This window comes from Misgurnus anguillicaudatus, chromosome 13 (genome assembly GCF_027580225.2).
Source record: "Misgurnus anguillicaudatus chromosome 13, ASM2758022v2, whole genome shotgun sequence".
In the NCBI taxonomy this organism is placed as follows: Eukaryota; Metazoa; Chordata; class Actinopteri; order Cypriniformes; family Cobitidae; genus Misgurnus; species Misgurnus anguillicaudatus.
This window is the reverse complement of record NC_073349.2, coordinates 17538690-17558890: the sequence shown is the minus strand read 5'-3', so window position 1 is coordinate 17558890 and position 20201 is coordinate 17538690. Positions and strand designations below refer to the sequence as shown.

Sequence of the window (20201 nt, the reverse complement as noted above, 5' to 3'; positions counted from 1 at the left end):
GACTGCTGCATACTGGATGTTTTTCCCTTTTCACACCATTCTTTGTAAACCCTAAAAATGGTTGTGGGTGAAAATCCTAGTAACTGAGCAGATTGTGAAATACTCAGACCGGCTCGTCTGGCACCAACAACCATGCCACGCTCAAAATTGCTTAAATCACCTTTCTTTTTCCATTCTGACATTCAGTTGGGAGTTCAGGAGATTGTCTTGACCAGGACCACACGCCTAAATGCATTGAAACAACTCCCATGTGATTGGTTGATTAGATAATTGCACTAAAGAGAAATTAAACAGGTGTTCCTAATAATCCTTTAGGTGAGTTATGTATATTATATTGCATTTCTGTTAAGAGATCCTTTTAAAAGTTACACATAGCACCTGGGAAACTCGTATGTCTGAGTTGGGCAATCATATTTTAAGACATGTAACATATTCAAATGGGAAAATAACACGGACAAAGCACAAACCAAACTGGACCAATATATTTTGTAATCAATGTTATAAAATAAATATAATAAATCAATAATGATATATCAATTTATACAACTATTAAGTCCCCAGACAGGTTGCCCATTACAGAAGTTATGGAAATCATAGTTTTTTTTCTCACATATATTGCATGAATAAAAATATCAATTTTTAATAAGGTGTTCCATTGCACATTTAAAACTATTGAAATACAGCATCAACTCAACTAACTTTGCAAATTTATTCATTACCATTGAAAACAAACTTGCTTTATGTCAATTCATTTGTATTTATATTTCGTGCACATATCAACTTCTTGCACAGGTGTATAGCAACATAACAGGTAGATAAAAAATTATTTTCTGTACGGTTGTCATCCTATTATAATTTTTATATATTTTATTCTTACTCTTTTCTTTTTATAACTATTTCTCTTGCTGTTTTATTTAAATGTCTTCTTGTACAAAAAAATCATTGTGTGTGAATACGTTTTTGAGTCGATTCTTTGGAATGAACTGTTCATACCGGTCTGAATAGACTCGCGGTTCAGTCCGTAGAATTAGGAAAGTTCATCAACGTCTGAATCGTGTGGAGCGGTTTCTGAGGTAAATGTAAGGCAATACTTTAATATACAGAATGTAAACATAGCGATGAATATCAATATAAACAAAACATGCAGATAAATAATTTCGTTCGCACGTAACGATGAAGTTATAACTGCGTTTCCAAACGATGTGCCTTTTTGTGAATCGTCAATACATGCATTGAAACTAATTACACTGTAGGTATGTGACAAAAAATTTAAACATAGTTAAATGCTAAAACTATTTGTTCAGATAGAAAGAGCTTGAAAACAACTTTACTATGAAACCAAGACCATGGCTGAATCCCAAACCGCCTACTTCCATACTATATATAGTATGTAAAAAGCGCTACTTTGCGTACTATATAGTATGGAAGTAGGCGGTTTGGGATTCAGCCCATGTCTATGGGTTCAAGAATAACAAAATACTGGCCATTTGAAACTCGAAAGTCATCACCCTATTTTGTCCCATTGATAAAACAACCCTTGCGCGTCTTTCAAATTCATTGAAATTTCGTTTACTTGTAGTTTAGCAATTAAACTAAATCTAAGTTACAATTTCAATAATGTTTTTACTCCGCACGTGACTTGAGGTAATCCGAAGTTTCGTCGAGAGGAACCAAATTGACAGCCGAGATTGTCACGTATGGCTTCGCGAAGTACTCACCTCGATGAAGGTATTCCTCTTTTCTGTCCCAGATAGCCTTGCTAAAAAACGATAGAAACCATCACAGAAATTCATATAGATTTAATGGTTATAATGGGAGCTGTATTGGTTTTAATGGAAACTATAAAGGTATGGTAATCTGTTAAGTAATTTTATATTGGCGAATAGGAGCCAATTAGATCTTACGGGAATGAGGCTCAAAACACACTTCATAAAGGAATTTTGTAATGGTTTTAATGGTAAACAACTGATAGTTCATAATGATATTCATAATGGAATTTGCATTGACAGAGGTAACTTTGGGCCATAGGTCCCATGCTAATTTGACAGTATGATGACGGATTACAGAAGCAGCACCAGCAATGCTAATTTTCATATTTTATTGTCCTCAGCATAAACCCTCCCAGTGTGGCCCTCCATGAGCGAATCATCCATACATTGGAAAGACAAACACTTAAAGCACAGCGGTAAGGAGAATCCGGGGCCCACTCTGTTTTGCCCATTCACGTTCTCTGTTTGATTCAGCCTGATAGAAAGGCCATATTTCAAGTGTAAACTGAGTTATTGTGTTGATCAGAGATGGATTTGTTTGTTTGTGTTTGCCCGACTTTGTTGTTGCTACTGTTTTCTCTGTGTTGATAAATGTGACAATGCATCTCAATGAAGTATTGTTTTAACACAGTTTCTATTATGGTTATGGTGAATGCAACCCCATTATGATAACATTATGACCGGCTTCGGTTGACTTGCGAGTGTTTTGAATTGTTATAAATCATCGCTATGACAGATTCCTTCCCAGAGAGCAAAATGAAGATTTATTGCGATTAGATGTTTGTGAAGAACTCTTCATCAAAATGTCACGCATTGTCTGTGACATTTCTAAAGCTCTACAGTCCATAGGTCATAATGAGAAACATCTCAGGAATGTTGCGACTCTTCAATGCTAATGTGTAGGAATGTGACAGTCTCAGTCATTTAATTGTGTCTGCGTTTTATTCATGTGAAAAGTGGCATGGAGTGGCTTTGGATGGTAGACTGTCTGTATGTCTGGTGTTCACTTGTAGTGCAAGACAGAGTGCTGGTGGCCCTGAAGAAGCTATGTTTACTCCCTCTTAGCCTGAATGACAACCCGCCAAAGCCTCTGAACAATTATTGCAAAATTATAATTGCCCATCTGGTTGTTCATTGAGGGTAACAAGGGTGTCCTCTCGGAAAATAAGTCAGGGGTATTGAGGTAAAGTTAAGATTCTCCAGGGTCCATAGGCTCCAATTATTCAGAGATTATCCTTTCACGTTCAGTGATCTCGAATTGAATAAAGTTTGGGCTGCATTACTGACAGCTGGATGCACCACTAAAGGGTCTGGAGGCGGATCAGGGCCCAGGGTTACGGTGTTAGTCTGGGCCTGACCCCCGAGGTTAGTGAGGTGGCATTATGTAGTGACAGCACAGAGGCATCCCCTCTTAGCTCTCTTCAAAGCTCGCTGGATAAATGCAGAGGGCAATCACATTAGGCGCCTCTTTTTCGCCCTTTCTGTCTTTTTTGCTCGGTGGCTTTCTCTCTCTTTTGCACTGAATTTTAAACCAAACTCTAAAATACCAAAGCGCACATGGGCTGTTGTCTTTAAAAGTTAGGTTAAGAGATGTGGGTCATGGGGCCAAGCTGTTGCTTCTAATGTCATTCACCAAGGACCGTTTTTGGGGTCTTCTGAATGTCGCTCTCCACTTGAATTCATACAAAAAGTACAAAAGCAAACAAATGAGCCAAAAATGCCAAAATATTGCATTTAAAATCATTCACTCTCACTCTTTTATGTACATTGGGTTATGGGTGCCGATGTTGAAAACATGACCAGCTGAATAGAGGTAAGCATTGTTATTTAAGAATAAATTAATTGTGGCAAATTTTTCTACAATGCAAAAAAGGGAAGGATCACTCGAAAATAAAATGTCCACTATTATTTACTCGCCCTCATGTCATCCCAGATGCATATGACTTTCTTTCTACACAAAGTAATAAATGTCATGTAAATATTTGCATCTTTAATTTACATTGAAAAATTTTAATCTTGTGGGTTCTCATGTGTCCCGTGACAACAGTAGTCATCTGTGTCATGTGTGTGTTTCGTCACGGCACCATATTTGAACTAAAAATGCAGCATGAAGTTAAATCAACTTGGTTTTGCAAGTCAATTCAACCTACGATTTTAGGACCTACAAATTGGCTTGTGAAAAGTTAACATAACTTTTAAAATGTTTAACTTAATTTTTTTAAAGGGGACATTTTACAATACTTTTTTAAGATGTAAAACAAATCTTTGGTGTCCCCAGAGTACGTATGTGTAGTTCTTCAGAAGACATATATATTAATCCAATGAGTCTGGATTACTGTAATGATGGATATTCACTCACCTAAAGGATTATTAGGAACACCATACTAATACTGTGTTTGACCCCCCCCTCGCCTTCAGAACTGCCTTAATTCTACGTGGCATTGATTCAACAAGGTGCTGAAAGCATTCTTTAGAAATGTTGGCACATATTGTTAGGATAGCATCTTGCAGTTGATGGAGATTTGTGGGATGCACACATCCAGGGCACATCCACATCCCAAAGATGCTCTATTAGGTTGAGATCTGGTGACTGTGGGGGCCATTTTAGTACAGTGAACTCATTGTCATGTTCAAGAAACTAATTTGAAATTATTCGAGCTTTGTGAGATGGTGTATTATCCTGCTGGAAGTAGCCATCAGAGGATGGGTACATGGTGGTCATAAAGGGATGGACATGGTCAGAAACAATGCTCAGGTAGGCCGTGGCATTTAAACAATGCCCAATTGGCACTAAGGGGGCTAAAGTGTGCCAAGAAAACATCCCCCACACCATTACACCACCACCACCAGCCTGCACAGTGGTAACAAAGCATGATGGATCCATGTTCTCATTCTTTTTACGCCAAATTCTGACTCAACAGAAATCGAGACTCATCAGACCAGGCAACATTTTCCTGTCTTCAACTGTCCAATTTTGGTGAGCTTGTGCAAATTGTAGCCTCTTTTTCCTATTTGTAATGGAGACGAGTGGTACCCGGTGGGGTCTTCTGCTGATGTAGCCCATCTGCCTCAAGGTTGTGTGTGTTGTGGCTTCATAAATGCTTTGCTGCATACCTCGGTTGTAACGAGTGGTTATTTCAGTCAAAGTTGCTCTTCTATCAGCTTGAATCAGTCGGCCCATTCTCCTCTGACCTCTAGCATCAACAAGAAGGCATTTTCGCGAACAGGACTGCAGCATACTGGATCTTTTTCCCTTTTCACACCATTCTTTGTAAACCCTAGAAATGGTTTACAAATCCCAGTAACTGAGCAGATTGTGAAATACTCAGACCGGCCCGTCTGGCACCAACAACCATGCCACAATCACCTTTCTTTCCCATTCTGACATTCAGTTTGGAGCTCAGGAGATTGTCTTGACCAGGACCACACCCCTAAATGCATTGAAGCAACTGCCATGTGATTGGTTGGTAAGATAATTGCATTAATGAGAAATTGAACAGGTGTTCCTAATAATCCTTTAGGTGAGTTTATGTTTCTTTGTGGAGCTTCAATGTGTTTGCTCTTATATAAGGTAACATGACATTTTTTTAATATAAACACATTCGTTTGTGTTTATGACTTTCTTTCTTCAGTTTATTTAGATCTGACTAAAATGAGAGAATTTTCATTTTTTTGGGTGGATTATTCCTTTAATTTAATTGAGTTTTATGTGACTGCCTTTATTTGCACAAGCACAGGACAACTTCCATATTGTGCAACCTTTATTTAAGTGCACTTTAAATAAAACAAGAATGTTCCTCATGTTTAATTCTAATCGGAGCCAATCTTTGTAAAAATGCTGCAGTAAGACAAATACTTTGGCAAAAAATTCCACACATAATTATTGAAATTACTGTCGACCCGGTCACTTGTGTAAGCCTGACGTGTGGGTCATTTCTTAGTTTGATGTTGATTGCTTTGTGATTATAGGGCTCAGATACGACCCCTAACAAGCAGCTCCCAGCATTCCCTAGGTGGGCACCACTCCAGCTTCTTAAAAGATGCTCCTGTGTATCTTCTCTCTGCCTGGCACCTTTCCTCGTACTCTTCAGTTTTACGCACCGAGGTCGGGCCGCATAGATGTGCTGACAAGTGTTGCCGAAGCCTCTCGTTTTTATCATGGAAAAAGGCTGCGGGATTCTCATGCCATCGCACAATGCCTAAACAAGCGGGTATGTCTAATTCAATTAAGTACACGAGGCTGTGCCAAGCCTCTCCACTGCCGATGTGACAGTAGTAATGAGCATAGGCTTTGAGCAGTCCTGGTGGTGGGGCGGGAGGTGTTGTAGTTAGGGTGGGCTTTGATTTGGTGGGGGGATACGTTCTCCTTAATTCAATGCTTCTAGCAGACCGCCTTTGATATGTTGAAAACACTTATTTAGACACTTCTAAATGGAATATTTCGCATTCCTGTACGACTGTATGAGAGAGGCTTGATGAAAAGACACAAGCAGGCATTATATTTTAGGCTCAACTTATTCTGTCTCTCTTTCATTCTCTTCCCATTCTCGCTCTTTCTCTCTAGTCTGTGGCACAGACACAGCTGGCCCCTCATCTTTGCATGCCAGGGGCCACGGTGATTAAGAGCGGATGTGAGAAACAGTGGCACGTAATCTTTAAAAGTCTCTTTGAAGGCACATCAATGGAGAACAGTGATTGTTGGAGAACACACTGTGTTTATGCAGTATTTGTATACGGATACTGTTTCCGATGTATGTAATACTTTTGCTTGGATGTATTATGTTAAAGGTTTTGTGTTTTATTTTAAAGTGTTCCCGTGACTCAGCTGGTAAAGCATTTCGTTAACAGCGCAAAAGGTCATAGGTTTGATCCCAGAAAACACACTTTTGTGCTTTTGATTAAAGCATCTGCCAAACGCATAAATGTAATGGGTAAAATAAAAATGCACGTATTGCCACATCTTTTATCTTTTTGTTAAAGCAAACAAAATCTATGCTGGCACCACCAATGCTGTCAATAAAGCTAACTTGAATGATACTTGACATTGCACCCATGTCATTTTGATACATGGTGGTTGCTTTAAAAAATGTGCCGAGTAAGTGAGTACATTATAATGTTATTTTTATTTATTGGTTTGTTGGGTTGTTTGTAAAAAATGTGTAAAATCTTAAACAGAACTTGCTCTCTTTTACTCAGACACATTGACACTTGACTCATTAGTCCCCTGACCTTTAACCTTCCCACTCTGATTTGTAAGTGGGAGACCATTTGGCATAATTGTACAAACAAAAATTAAACAAAATTGCAAACAAACAAATAACAAACACTTAAACAGAAAGCGAACAAATGCCGAACACCAAGAAATAAAACGAAGGAGCTGGCGAGCACTAAAGACCGTAGACATCGTCTTAGAATGAATAGCGTTCTCATGCATTCCGACACATTTGACTCCGGTTAGCAAACATCAGACCTGGACAGCCTTTAGTTTCAGTTAAACTTGCCGAAAAGCCCTCCCGCTGTTCCCGTGAAGCACTGATTCTCAGCCGCCTTTAAAAAAGCCTCTTAAACGTTTGACTTTCTCACAGAAACAGCTTGCTAAATGGCATTTCTGTAATGGACTCCTGCTAGGGTTCATACACGTTGTATACCCGCTCTGCCCAAAGTTGTGTCAACACCATTACCATGAGAATGCCCTAAAAGAAAGGCAAGAAAGGTTTTTTTGGGGGCGTAAAAAAATCTGAAACTATAGAATTCTTTGTTTTCCGGAGAAAAAAGATTTGAATCAAAGACATTGATGGTCATTTTTTTTTGCCTTGGATGGAAAAGTGGTGCTGAATGAATGTCTTATTTACATGCCAATGGAAAGGGGATGTGGTTTTAAAGGATGGGAAAAGCAGGCCCTCTATTATGGAGGGTGCTGGTAGCTGGGGCCGGGGGCCGAGAGGGGGAGCCTCCCTGCCAGGCAGCGGTTAACAAGGCGCTGGCTGAATTAGAGAATGGCAATGAGTTTTTAATTGGTGACACATTATATTTATCAAGCTGACAGGCAGAGTCCTGCGCCGGGGCCTTTCTTGTTTTGTCCCATGCTGTGCATTATTTATGCCCCTGCACCATGCGCCCCGTCCGTCCGGTTCCCTCACGTGTGAAAAAAAAGGAATCAAAACATGATAACTGAGCGGTACGTTGAATGATAACATTGAATTATTCATTAGGGCTGCTTAAAGTGTTGGATAAATCAAGGCCCCCTCAACCTTGACAAAAGCCAAGTCATTGTTATCTGCCAAATCAGCACAGCAGTTTAAGACCTCACATAAAGGCAAATCCTTTTCAGAGCTGTTTAGCCAGGCTGACAGAGCTCTTTGCGGCACAGAGTCAAATGTTATTAACAAGTGTTTAATATTTGTATGGGAGTGGTTTATCATCTTCTGTATGCAGTCTATATAAGTGTGATTCAACAAAGCAGAGATGATCTTTTAGGTGATAATTATTAACAAACACACTTTATGAGCTTAGCATTTACATGATGTTTAAAAATAATAATTGTTTAAGAGTTATTGATGTTGCAATTATAAAACGAACCTTTGTAACCTTAAAAAGATGGGATAACATTTACATCAACCATTTTTATTTAAAAAATCGGAAAATTGGAAAAGTAATTTTAAAGGTTCAGATTTTTCGTTTTAGTTTGGGGCTATTTGTGTCTATCAATCGATCAATCTAATTTATTAAAATGCTCATTTAGTTGGACAGCTCCTCTTTTATAAGTAATATTTTTTCATATCTTATTAAGCACGTGTATGCATTTAATGTTAATTAAATAATTTTTAATAATTAATTGTAGTGCTGGGCAAAGATTAATCGCGATTAATCGCATAGAAAATAAAAGTGATTTTTTTCATAATATATGTGCGTGTACTGTGTCTAATTATTATGTATATTTAACCACACACACATTCATATATTCATTTCAGAATTGTTTTATTTATATATCATTTTTTTTTATTTATATTTAATATAGATTATATAAAAATATAAATAAATATTTATAAATAATGTAAATGTTTCTTTAATACATACATGAATGTGTGTATATATATTTATACATAATAATTCGACACAGCACACACTCATATATTATACCAATAATCACTTTTATTTTGTATGCGATTAATCACGATTAATCTTTGCCCAGCACTAAATCACAAGCCTTACATCAATTTCAAATCACCATCACGACTGGATTAAAATGAACCTTGCTTATTATTCATGATAGAATATATGCAGATGACAGAGCTAAAAGTTATGCTCCTTTCATCACAGTTTGAAACTTAAACATTGACGTGTTTGAGGAGCAACAGGATTGCGTCAGACCTCAAACAGATCTGGAGGAATCTTTTGTTGACCCTCTTGGGAATAGATTTCAGGGTAAACCGCAGTTCTTCGCCTTATAATAGACCTGAAGAATGGGAGTGGGTGAAGGGGGCCTAATGAAATATTTAAGATTTCGGCCAGAAAGGGCCTTGAAAGTCACAACAAAGGATTTGCTGAGGGCTCTCATTGTGCGGTGCACCGGCGGAAGCCGCGGCCGGACCACTACAGATGTGATGAGGGCCCATATTGAGCGGGGCTGTGCAGGCTCTGTTCACAGCTGTGTGCTTGCGCTCCCGACTGGGCCACCAGCCCCCTGCCTTTGTGCTCCATTGTATCCAGCACAGAGCACCAATTTTACACAGAGCTGATTGCACAGCAACGCCTTTGTATCACTGCTAAAATAGAGCCCCACCCAACCTTACCAAAGACGTCCCCTCCTCGCTTCTGTGTATCAGAGAATCATTCTCTTCCCCATCCCATCTGAGGTCACTTAAAGGATGATAAGGTGATGAATCTTTCTCTTTTTTAATTTTTGGATCATATGAACACATAAGAGCCTACTTTAGTTTTACTTTGTTTCTCTAGCTGTGTCAGAATCTGCCTATTTAGGGCTTAATGGTTGTTGATTAATGGACCCTCTATTCAATAGAACATATGCCATTTTTGGATTCTATGAGAGCTTTATGTTGAATTTCTATGCTGTGTGTCACAAGGTCAAGGCAAGCTTTTTAACACACCACACGTGAAAAGGAGGTGATGCATAATTTACTCAGAATGCAGCTATTCATGGGGTGGTTTAAGCTCACAATAACGATTTCCCCCGTTTTAAGGGAGGTTGCAAAACATCAGTTTAACCTCTCCAATTGTTTGTCAGATGCATCTGCCCATGAGTCATCTTTCATATGAAATTATCCTTTCATCGTTGCCTTGAATTGCACCAAAACTTGAAAAACTTGGAGAAACACTGCTTGTTCTGAGAGACTATCCTATTTATTCAAAACATTGTTGGGGTATTAAATGGTTCAAAAATGAATATCCTCCTTTCATTCATATAATCATTAACATAATGTTTTATGTTATGAACACATGTGACTTATTTTCTGTGTGGATGGAGACCGTGGACAGCTGTGGTCACCACTTACCTCCATTGTATTGAGAAAAGGCTATTTGGTTGTTCTGCTAGATTACTCTTTTTGTGTTTCAATGTCAGACAAATTTATGGATTTATACATTTTAATGTATGTGACCCTGTCTATGAAATCCAGGCTAAAGTCTCGTAATCTAATTATGAGATTAGGAGCAACAAAGTTCGATTTCACATCAATATCAATCTTTGACATGGTCTTACTCAGTCAGTATTAAATATATCAAGGTTATATTTTTTACAGAATGCTCTTTACATGCTCTTTAAATGGTTTTATAGAAAACCACAAAAAAATGACTTTATGGTTTTTCACAGACTGGGTTATAGCTTTCAAACAGAAAATAAGGGTGAACAATCTTTTTAAAAGAATATGAAGAGCTCATATGCAAACCCCCTTCTAAAGGATCATTATAGTTGTGTGTACCTCCCACATCATAGCCACGCGTTGGTTTTGCACGCGTTGACGTGCAAACACGCATACAGACCGCTGGTAGGTAGTATCCACGCGTGTAACCACAGAAGCAGCTCAACCGCCAAAGAAGAGGCAGCTTGGCCAGAAAACCCACAAACGAAGAAGCAGAAGCACCTTGTTGTGCATGTTTTCAGAATACCTGGGGTCTCATTTATAAAGCGTGCGTATGCACAAAACAGGGTTGGAAACATGGGTACGCAACTTCCCACGCAAAGGTTGTTGTGATCTATAAAAAACAAACTTGATGGGAGAATGGGCTTGCAGGTTGGGATCTGAGGATAGTTCATGTACGCACACCTGCAGGTGATCTGTGATTTGTAAAGGGAACATTGCTTTGTTTTATAAGTCTTAAAGGCGGAGTCCATGATGTTTGAAAGCCAATGTTGATATTTGAAATCACCTAAACAAACACGCCCCTACCCCAATAGAATCTGGACCTTCTGTTGATAGACCCGCCCCACACATACGCAACCCGGCATTTGATTTGATTTGTAAGTGTGTTTTGGTAGTCGGCCCGTCTCCTTTTCCAACGCGTTTTTCAAACATCGTGGACTCCGTCTTTAATGTTTTTTTGACATATGTCCTTGTTTTATAAATGAGACCCCAGGAGTCATGGAAGTAAATAGGCACCGACTTTTGTTGCAGTTTTAGTTAAATCACTCCTCAACTTGGCCCATCTTTGTTCTCATGATGCAGTTTTTTTACCTGATGGGAGGGGTTCTAGTCGACCAATCACAGCGTTTGTGGTCCGCGTAGAACTGATGCGCTGTTAAAATTTTGGAGATGTGCACATCAGGCTACACAGAGCTACGCACAGGCTGTATTACGCACAAATATAACATGGGCCAAACATTTATATTCTGTCATCATTTTCTCACCTCCATGTTGTTACAAACCTGCATACATTTCTTTGTTCTAATGAACACAAAGGAAGATATTTTGAGAAATGTTTGTAACCAAACCGTTCATGGAGCCCATTCACTTCCATAGTAGGAAAAAAGAATACTTTGGAAGTAAATGGGGTCCACGAACACTTTGGTTTTCTTGTAAAAAAATCCTTAATGGATTCTGCCAACAAAGCGGTATTTCTGAATGGCCTGAGGCCAGGATTAAGCGGATTTGAAGCGATAGAATTTGAAGAACGTATAGTACGTGCCGGAGCATTCGGTTAATATCATTATCTCATTTTTGACGGAGGTGGCGTTTAGAGGCTTTTTCATCTGATCTTCATTGTTTTATTTTTTTTGCTCCTATACATTTAAAGCCAAATAAAACCCCCCGAAATTCCATCACATGCTTCTCTTAGTAAACTCTGCATTCCGCAGGTTAGATCCTACGCATCAACTTATCAAAAATGCCCTAACCACATTCCTTTATAAAGCACTCCTGTCTCCCACCGGGGAATAGCTTAAGCGGGGTTCGTGTTCCTCAACATTCTCATAATGACGATAATTCTCACCGTGGGGAACGTCACTGGGAAATGTAACCATTATACAGTAATTATGTTCTTCGGTGTCTCTCATTTGGGAAACGTTCAGAAGCGCCGTGTTGTAGGCAGCAGCTGAGCTAAAGCCTATAGCAGACAGTGAATAATTCATTGTAGATACGGAGGTCTCAGTGTGGGTTGAGAGTATTGATGTAAACCAGAGCCCGTGCACAGCGGCCCAGCCTCATCACTGCCGTGTGTTTCCCCTCTCTCCACAAAGACCTGTCACGTTTAATGGCCTGTTGGCTGAGTGGGCTGCTGTAGCCCTCTCCAAAAGAAAGGCCAGGAAAGAAAGGCTCATAGACAACTAATGCAGCTTAATATTCTTTAAAAAGGTCGAGGGACAATTAAAGGAGTGTTTCCCATGGTTCTCCCCCAGCGGTTTCTGCCCGCCTGCACAGCAGCTCGGCTGTTTGATGGAGTCTGAATACATCTTATTGATGGGGTCAGAGATTAGAGGCGATTGGGTCCGCTCTGAAAGGGGCCGTGCGTGGCCTCTAAGAGCGGCTTGGCAGAGCCACATTCAGTTAGGCCTCTGTGCCTTCTTCACACACCAACACATTTGCTTCACTTCTCTGCCTGCGAATGCTTTCACTGAGCTACCCTATTCACAGAGGCTGTTCGCCTGATGCATGTGCACGCGGCTGCCCTGTGTTCTTCGATAGGGAACGTACAAGACCTTGAATGTGCTTGTATGTTTGCTTGCTTACAAGATTTTTTGCAAGCTTAACACTTTTAGGCAGCATGCCCAAACCTTTTACTGGTTTAATGCATGCAGTCACTGTTGCCATGGACTCACTATGACACCACATGGATGAAAGCATTTACATCATTAGCATCGCAAATGGTATACATATAAAGTAAAAGGAGCACATATGCAAAAGGAGCACATATACAAATAAAATATACCTTGTAATGCAATGTAAGTGGCTTTGGATAAAAGCGTCTGCCAAATGCAATGCAATGCAATGCATGATGCTCCAACAAATCTAAATATTCATCTTTGATTATCAGGCTAGAAATATGTAATCGAATTGTTGTAGGATCTTATCAGATTATTTCTCATTGGTTGTATGAGAAACATTCCCACTGATCAGTCATTGCACCAGACTGTTAAACCATTTCCTCATTTTTCTTAAGGAAGTGGCATCAACATGTGGATGTGGGCAAAAACATGCAAATGCCTTGCAGAATCAAGCATGTTTTACCCTGTAGATTAATGACATTCTTTACTGGTAATAGTAATTCTGCACAAATCATGCCTACGTAATTCTATAGATGCAAACTGATTCCTGCAGCTCAATTGTTAATTTGTAAGGATTAAGGGTTTGATCCCGGATAAGATAATTAAATGTGTAGATTTAATGCAAAAAAGTCGCTTTGGATATGCAGGGTTCCCACGGGTCCTTGAAATCCATAAAAGTTTGTGAATCTGGAGGAAAAAGTCAAGGCCCTGGGAAGTTTTTAAAAATATACATACATAGATACAGGTCATTGAAAGTGTTTGAATCTATTTTATGCAAGAAGTTTTCTGGAAAATATCCATATTATTCCCTGTGTAGTATAGGATAATATCTTAAAATTCTAGACTTTTTGCTTTAAATGTTTATATCTGCTGTATGTGAATGTTGATTCATACCAAAATGCTTTTTTGCATAGTTGTGTTTGACACATGAAAACGCTCGGGTTAAGTATGTAACTGTTGTTCCCTAAGAAGGGAACAAGACACTGCGTCTCCCTTGCCATACTTCCTGCGTCCCTGTAACGCAAAGTGTCACCGCAGTGACGCAGCTCGAGTTCCCTCGAAAGGGAACTTTAACAGACGCTGCGTCCGAAACCGCCTACTTCCATACTATATAGTATAATAGTGAATTTGAGGATATTGGACCTGGAAAGTCCTTGAAAGGTCCTTGAATTTGAAGTTGTGGGAACCCTGGATATGTGATGTCTATAGCAAACACAGCTAAATTTAAATTACTGTATTCAAAGCAGGTGATTAATGATGAAACATTTTTCTCAAAACATTGTTGCTTAGTAATATATAGTTTTATCATCACTCCACTGTGAACGATGTGGCAGAAATACTCGCTGCCAAATCCCAGCGGAATAATGTGTTCTGTCTGTTCAGTCGCCTGTGAGGCTGAAACATCTTTTTGGCACATGTCTGCGATGTGGCTTGTGGAGCAAGTGTGAATATACCTATTCCTGAAGTCAATCCCACAGTTCTCTTTGGCCCATAGACCCCAACCCTGTGTAGAAAAATGCATGCTTTGCCATAAGTTGGAAGCAGTCTATTAAATAATTGTCATGAGTTTGTGTATTGCACAAAAAATCACATTTGTGATTTACAAAATATCATCCTCTACCAAAATTAACTGTTTTTTGTTTGATTGGTATATTAATTAGTTTTCGCAAAACCGTGGTTTCACTAGAAACCGTGGTTTAAACATGGCTTTTGTTGCAAAACCTTGGTTATTTTGTGGTAACCATGGATATTTGGTTTTAACTGTAGTAAAGTCATGACCTCTGCCTACATTTTTTGCATAAGCTAAAATACATTTACCAGGTACATATCGCTGCATCTTTCACTAGAGGCACTTGTTTTTTTCTTGATCCAGGTTTATTAAAAGTTACGAAACAGAAACATACACAGATTAAAGCCTGCTTGAACACGCCGACTTTTTGGGACTTTAGCTTATTCACCATATCACTCAGAGTTAGATAAGTCCATACATACCCTTTTCATCTCCATGCATCCCATAACTCTGTCTGATGCCATAGATATGTATTAAGGCTAGATGTGTATAAAGGCTAGAGTCTCTAACATCATCACCAGGCGACCATCTTACCACAGGCAACTCGCGCACTCATAGCATTGAGTTTTAATGATGCATGTACTTTTAAATGACCATAACTTGCTCAATGTTCTACCAATTTTCAAACGGTTTGGTTTCTTACAAACATTATTAACGTGGCTATAATTTTGGATGATTTAACATGTTTCATTGTTGTTTTTTTTAGTATAAGTATGCAGTGTCATAGGTACATAATTGACGTTTATAACAAACCAAACCGTTTGGTCATTTAAAAGTACCTGCACCATTAAACTCAATGGTATGAGTGAGCGAGCCCCCTGTGGTAAGATGGCCGCCAAATGCGGACGTTCCACTCAATTGGCCAGCATCTAGCCCTTATACACATCTATGTCTGACGATCCCATACTAGCCTAGCTTAGCACAAAGACAGAACGTTAATGGCTCCAGCTAGCATACTGCTTCCAATAAGAGACAAAATAACGCCAATATTTCCTAGCCATGGGTGCGTCACAAAAATTTACCCATGCACGGAGATGAGGTATGAACAGTGTTGTTTTCGTCAACGATGGCGATAACGAAATGATTTAGTTGACACACCTATTTTTTATGACGCTAACAATGTCAATGACTAGCTAAAAATGTCTCTAAGGTGACGAAAACATGACGAGATGCTTTCGAGTTTTTGTTGATGAGACGAGACGGAACAAAAATGATTATAAGTCTGACGTTCACAATGCATGTCATTTCTGCCTATTTTGCGTGAAATCTGTCTGTTTTTAGCTAAAAAGTATCAGCAATGCTGCCGCTTCCTATCCTTGTTTTGGGTCAACACAGTCTCACTCACGCCCATCACCCGGCTGCCGCCATGCCGCGCACGCACACCAGATTTCAAACAACAACAACACACCTGCGGCTGTGGCGAGTTAGAAGGACCGTAGCGGTCAATACACGGAAACGACGAGATGATTTATGGACATACTTTCAGTATAATCCATCAAACAGAATAAAGGAATGCATATTGGAAGACGACGGCAAATGTGGCCACAACTAGGTGGGAAGAATATCACCAACCTCAAGCGGCACCTGAATGCTCATCACGCTAATATTTTTTAAAGGTAACTAACAAGTCACGCTGTTAACATATCATATACATTCAATTTTACTCCACATTTGGCTTGTGACACATTTCATGGTAAGCTTAAGGTTTTACATGTATTGTCAAACTTAAGCCCATTTCCAATACAGTACTTTTTGTGGTGTATTTAAATAAGGCAAGGCACGCGTTTCTCAACTTTATAAGCGAGGTCTCAGCGTAACACACAAACTCAACATGTGGGTATATTAGGCTCAACTTTTTTCTTCATAACTTTTTGTTATGACATGCGCAGAAGGCACACCGGCTAAAACAACGGCAAGCCCTCAAGGACAACCTTAATGCACGTTTTAATTGTATTAAATACACCACACGTTTTAACCTAAATTCATTGGTTAAAAATACTTTTTTTTACTAAAATCGACTTAAACTTGACTAAAACCTTTTTGCATTTTCGTCGACTAAAACTTGACTAAAACATTTTGGTGTGTTCGTCAACTAAAACTTGACTAAAACTATCAATTTTATAAGTGACTAAAATGTGACTAAAACTAAAAGCATTTTCGTCCAAAAGACTAAGACTTAAACTAAAACTAAAACAGCTGCGTTTCCAGTGCTCTTCAACCGAAAAATGCTGAGATACGTACTATGAGCAACATTTTTCAGGTTATGAAGAAGTCAGATGAGCTTGTGTAGGGTAAAGGCATTGTTAATTTTCATAAGGGTTGCTCAGATATTAATCAGCTCATCTCTGATAATCCACTGTGTGCAAACTACCTTCCTGTGCCAATAGAGAAACGTTTTAAAACACTCCTCATTTGGGAGTGTGTAGATGTAATCCTGAGTGAAACGGCTGCACAGCTGTTTTGTACAAAGCTGTAATTAGGGAAAAGCTTTGGGTCAGTGAAAGCACAGGGTTTTGTTTGGCTTGGTCTCTGCATTCAATGGCATCTATAGAACCATCAAAGAAAAGAGCCCCAATTACCGCTCTGAGCGTTTTGATTTTGCTTTTTATTCGCTGTAATTAGGAGGCAGCTTTAAAATATTTAAAGAACCCACTAGATTCAAATTTTGTTTAATGTATCATTAGGCCAAATGGCATGCCCTTGTCCAGGTGCTCTATAGCTGAGTACAATAGGGGAGATTGTTTAAAACGGAACTGTGTATCGGTCAGCGCTTGTTAGGCGTTGTTAGTACGTTGTTTCACCTTGATATACGTATAGGCCTTGCTCCTTGTTTTTTGAGAAGTCGAAAATGAAGGGGCCAGACTTTCCATTATGCAATTTCCAGTACTCGTTTAAGTGCCTTTGTTATACCATAAACACATGCTTTTGTTTTGATTAGTATGGTTTCATTCTCTCATCTCACTAATAAAATTATAATTTTGCTGATACAACCTCTCTTATTTTGATTGTCACCCAACAGAAACCTTTGATAGCAGAGAGTTTGCATATTTTGAGGAAACATTGTTAAAACTGTTACTGTACTTGGATCTAACATTTTCCAACTAATTTTTGCAAGTTTATTGAACTAACTGATATTTTGAGTAAGGACAACTTCATAATATGGATTTAAATGAATGTGAAAAATTTTAAAGGGATAGTTCACCCAAACATTTTGTCATCATTTACTCACTCTCATGTTGTGACAAACCTGTATACATTTATTTGTTCCGATGAACACAAAGGAAGATGTTTTGAGAAATGTTTGTAACAAAACCACTTGTGGACCCCATTCACTTCCATAGTATTCTTTTTTCCTACTATTGAAGTCAATGGTGTCCACGAACAGTTTGGTTACAAACATTTCTTAACATATTTTCCTTTGTGTTCATCAGAACAAAGACATTTATGCGGGTTTGTAAAAACATGAGAGTGAGTTAATGATGACACATTTTCATTTTTGGGTGAACTATTTCTTTAAGTAGCATTAAAAAAAAAACAAATTTAGTACAATCAATAAAAAAATCTGCATATTATACACAGAATTAAAATAGGTAACATTTAAATGAAAAAATACTAGTTAATGTCTTATGATTTATTAATTAATTTTATTAAAATCAAGCTGAGTTAACTAATAGTACTAGAATTACTCAGTTAGATTAACTTTTAGATTAACTTTAACTGCTGAACAATGGAAACTCAAAGTAGAAACAGAAACTCTTCCAAATCTTGAAGATAAATGAACATTAAACACTAACAAGTCTTTCTTTTTAGTTAAAAACGCATAAAGTAAAATTTTAATTTAAAAAAATTATCCAAATGCAGTCCTATGCAAAGCATGCTGGGAACTACGAGTCTACTGCCTAGTTAGTTATGTCTAATAAAATCATTCATGTAGTTTAAACACAAAATTATTAAGTTAATAAACTTGATAAAATGAAGTTGAATTTACTCAATAATGTTTTCATTTAGAATTACTCAAAATAAAAAAAATCTTATGTTATTTTAACTCATGTTTTGATTTAAAAAAAAATAATTCAAAATTATAAAAAAAAGTTTACTCATTTTATTTTTATTAAATCTACTAAGGGAAACCTTAGTTTTTACAATGAAGTTATTTCTTACTGCCAGACACCATGGGTGTTGGCATTATTTTTAGTTGAACTAAATGCTTGCATTTTTGCTTAAGAGGATGTAAATACTGTATGGTCCTTACAAAAATTCGATTATTTTGTTTTGTCTGCAAATATGTGACAAACCCATATACTGTAAAAAAATATGGATGTAGTGTCCGTGACGTCACCCAAGAGCTTTTTTGAAGCCAATTATTTCCCAGGGCCTGCCTTCACCATCTTGGCATCGTGTCACCGTGCATTGCTTGCGGATAACCGAAAATGGGTGAAAGTGGCCCGCCTAGCTCAACGTTAGTGACAGCAGTGGCAGTTCTCCTGTCACTCAATTGGCCACTCCCTTAATTATGCAGAACTTTAAGGCTTAATATATGGATGAGTTACAAAAAAATTCACCCCCCTCACAGTTGTCATGAAGGGCAAAATTAGCTACAGGTATACAGACCAAAACCCCTTTTTGTACCAGGCTGTAAACATTTATTTCTGCTGTAAAGTTGGACATTTTAACATGGCGGTCTATGGGGATTGACTACCTTTTGGAGCCAGCCTCATGCGGCCAGTCGATGAATTGCAGTTTCAGTCACTTCCATGTTGGCTTTAGGATAGAGATCGGAAGGCTGCCCCTTGGACAAACCGTATATATGAGTTGAATCTGTGCATGTTCTTGAAAATACCTGTAATAAAAATGTGAAAAAAAAATTTAAAATGTGAGGACTGATGTGGTTCTGTTCCTTATAAATTCATATTTTTGCTTTATATTAATATTTAGGCTCAAATGATGGAGGATAAACTTTTAAAAACTAGATTAGATGTTTCTATATCAAACTTTGTCAATGTCTTTGATTCCAATCAAAGTAAATCAGTGACATTATTATTCTAAGTGATTTGGAAGGAACTGCAATAAGTTTCAAACTTTATTTACTCTCCAAAGCCAATTTCTACTTGCATTTGCCATTTGGGCAGTGGTATTTTTGGACCATACTGGCCAGCATTGCTTGCTTTATTCTATAACTATGCAGAAATATTACATGACACATAGTCTCCTCTCCCCATAGTAAATCCTACTTGTTGACACCTACTATTATCTGTCTAGATGCCCTTGGTGGAGTTTGATACGCACAGAGTTCAGCAGTTGCTGCAGGCACTTCTTATATTGCTGAGGGGTGATTGGGGGTTCATGGGAAAGATCTGTGTGTGAAATGTTAATATCTCACAAGTGGCCCATGGCTGGTGGTCACCATATTAATAATATGCTACTACACTCCTGGCATCCGACCCAAGGATACATTCCATCTGTAATGGGCAGCAGCTGGACCGGGGTTTCCGGGAGGACAGCTGAGGACTGGCGGATACAGGGGGACACCCCGACCTTTCTGACCTCTCGACTGACTGTACGCTGTGTCTCATCCAAGTTTTGTAGTTACTGCTTTAAGCCTCACTTTGTCTCATACCCCAGACTACATTAAGTCTGATTTATA

The 20201-nt window shown here is 38.5% G+C and overlaps 1 long non-coding RNA gene across 1 annotated transcript; it reads left to right on the top strand.

The window, feature by feature from the left end:
• The first annotated feature begins 965 nt into the window (after positions 1-965).
• Positions 966-6800, top strand: LOC141369297 (uncharacterized). Its single transcript, XR_012372909.1, has 4 exons — positions 966-1073; positions 2111-2185; positions 5739-5980; positions 6334-6800. It is a non-coding gene; the product is annotated as an uncharacterized lncRNA (long non-coding RNA).
• The last annotated feature ends 13401 nt before the right edge of the window (positions 6801-20201 follow it).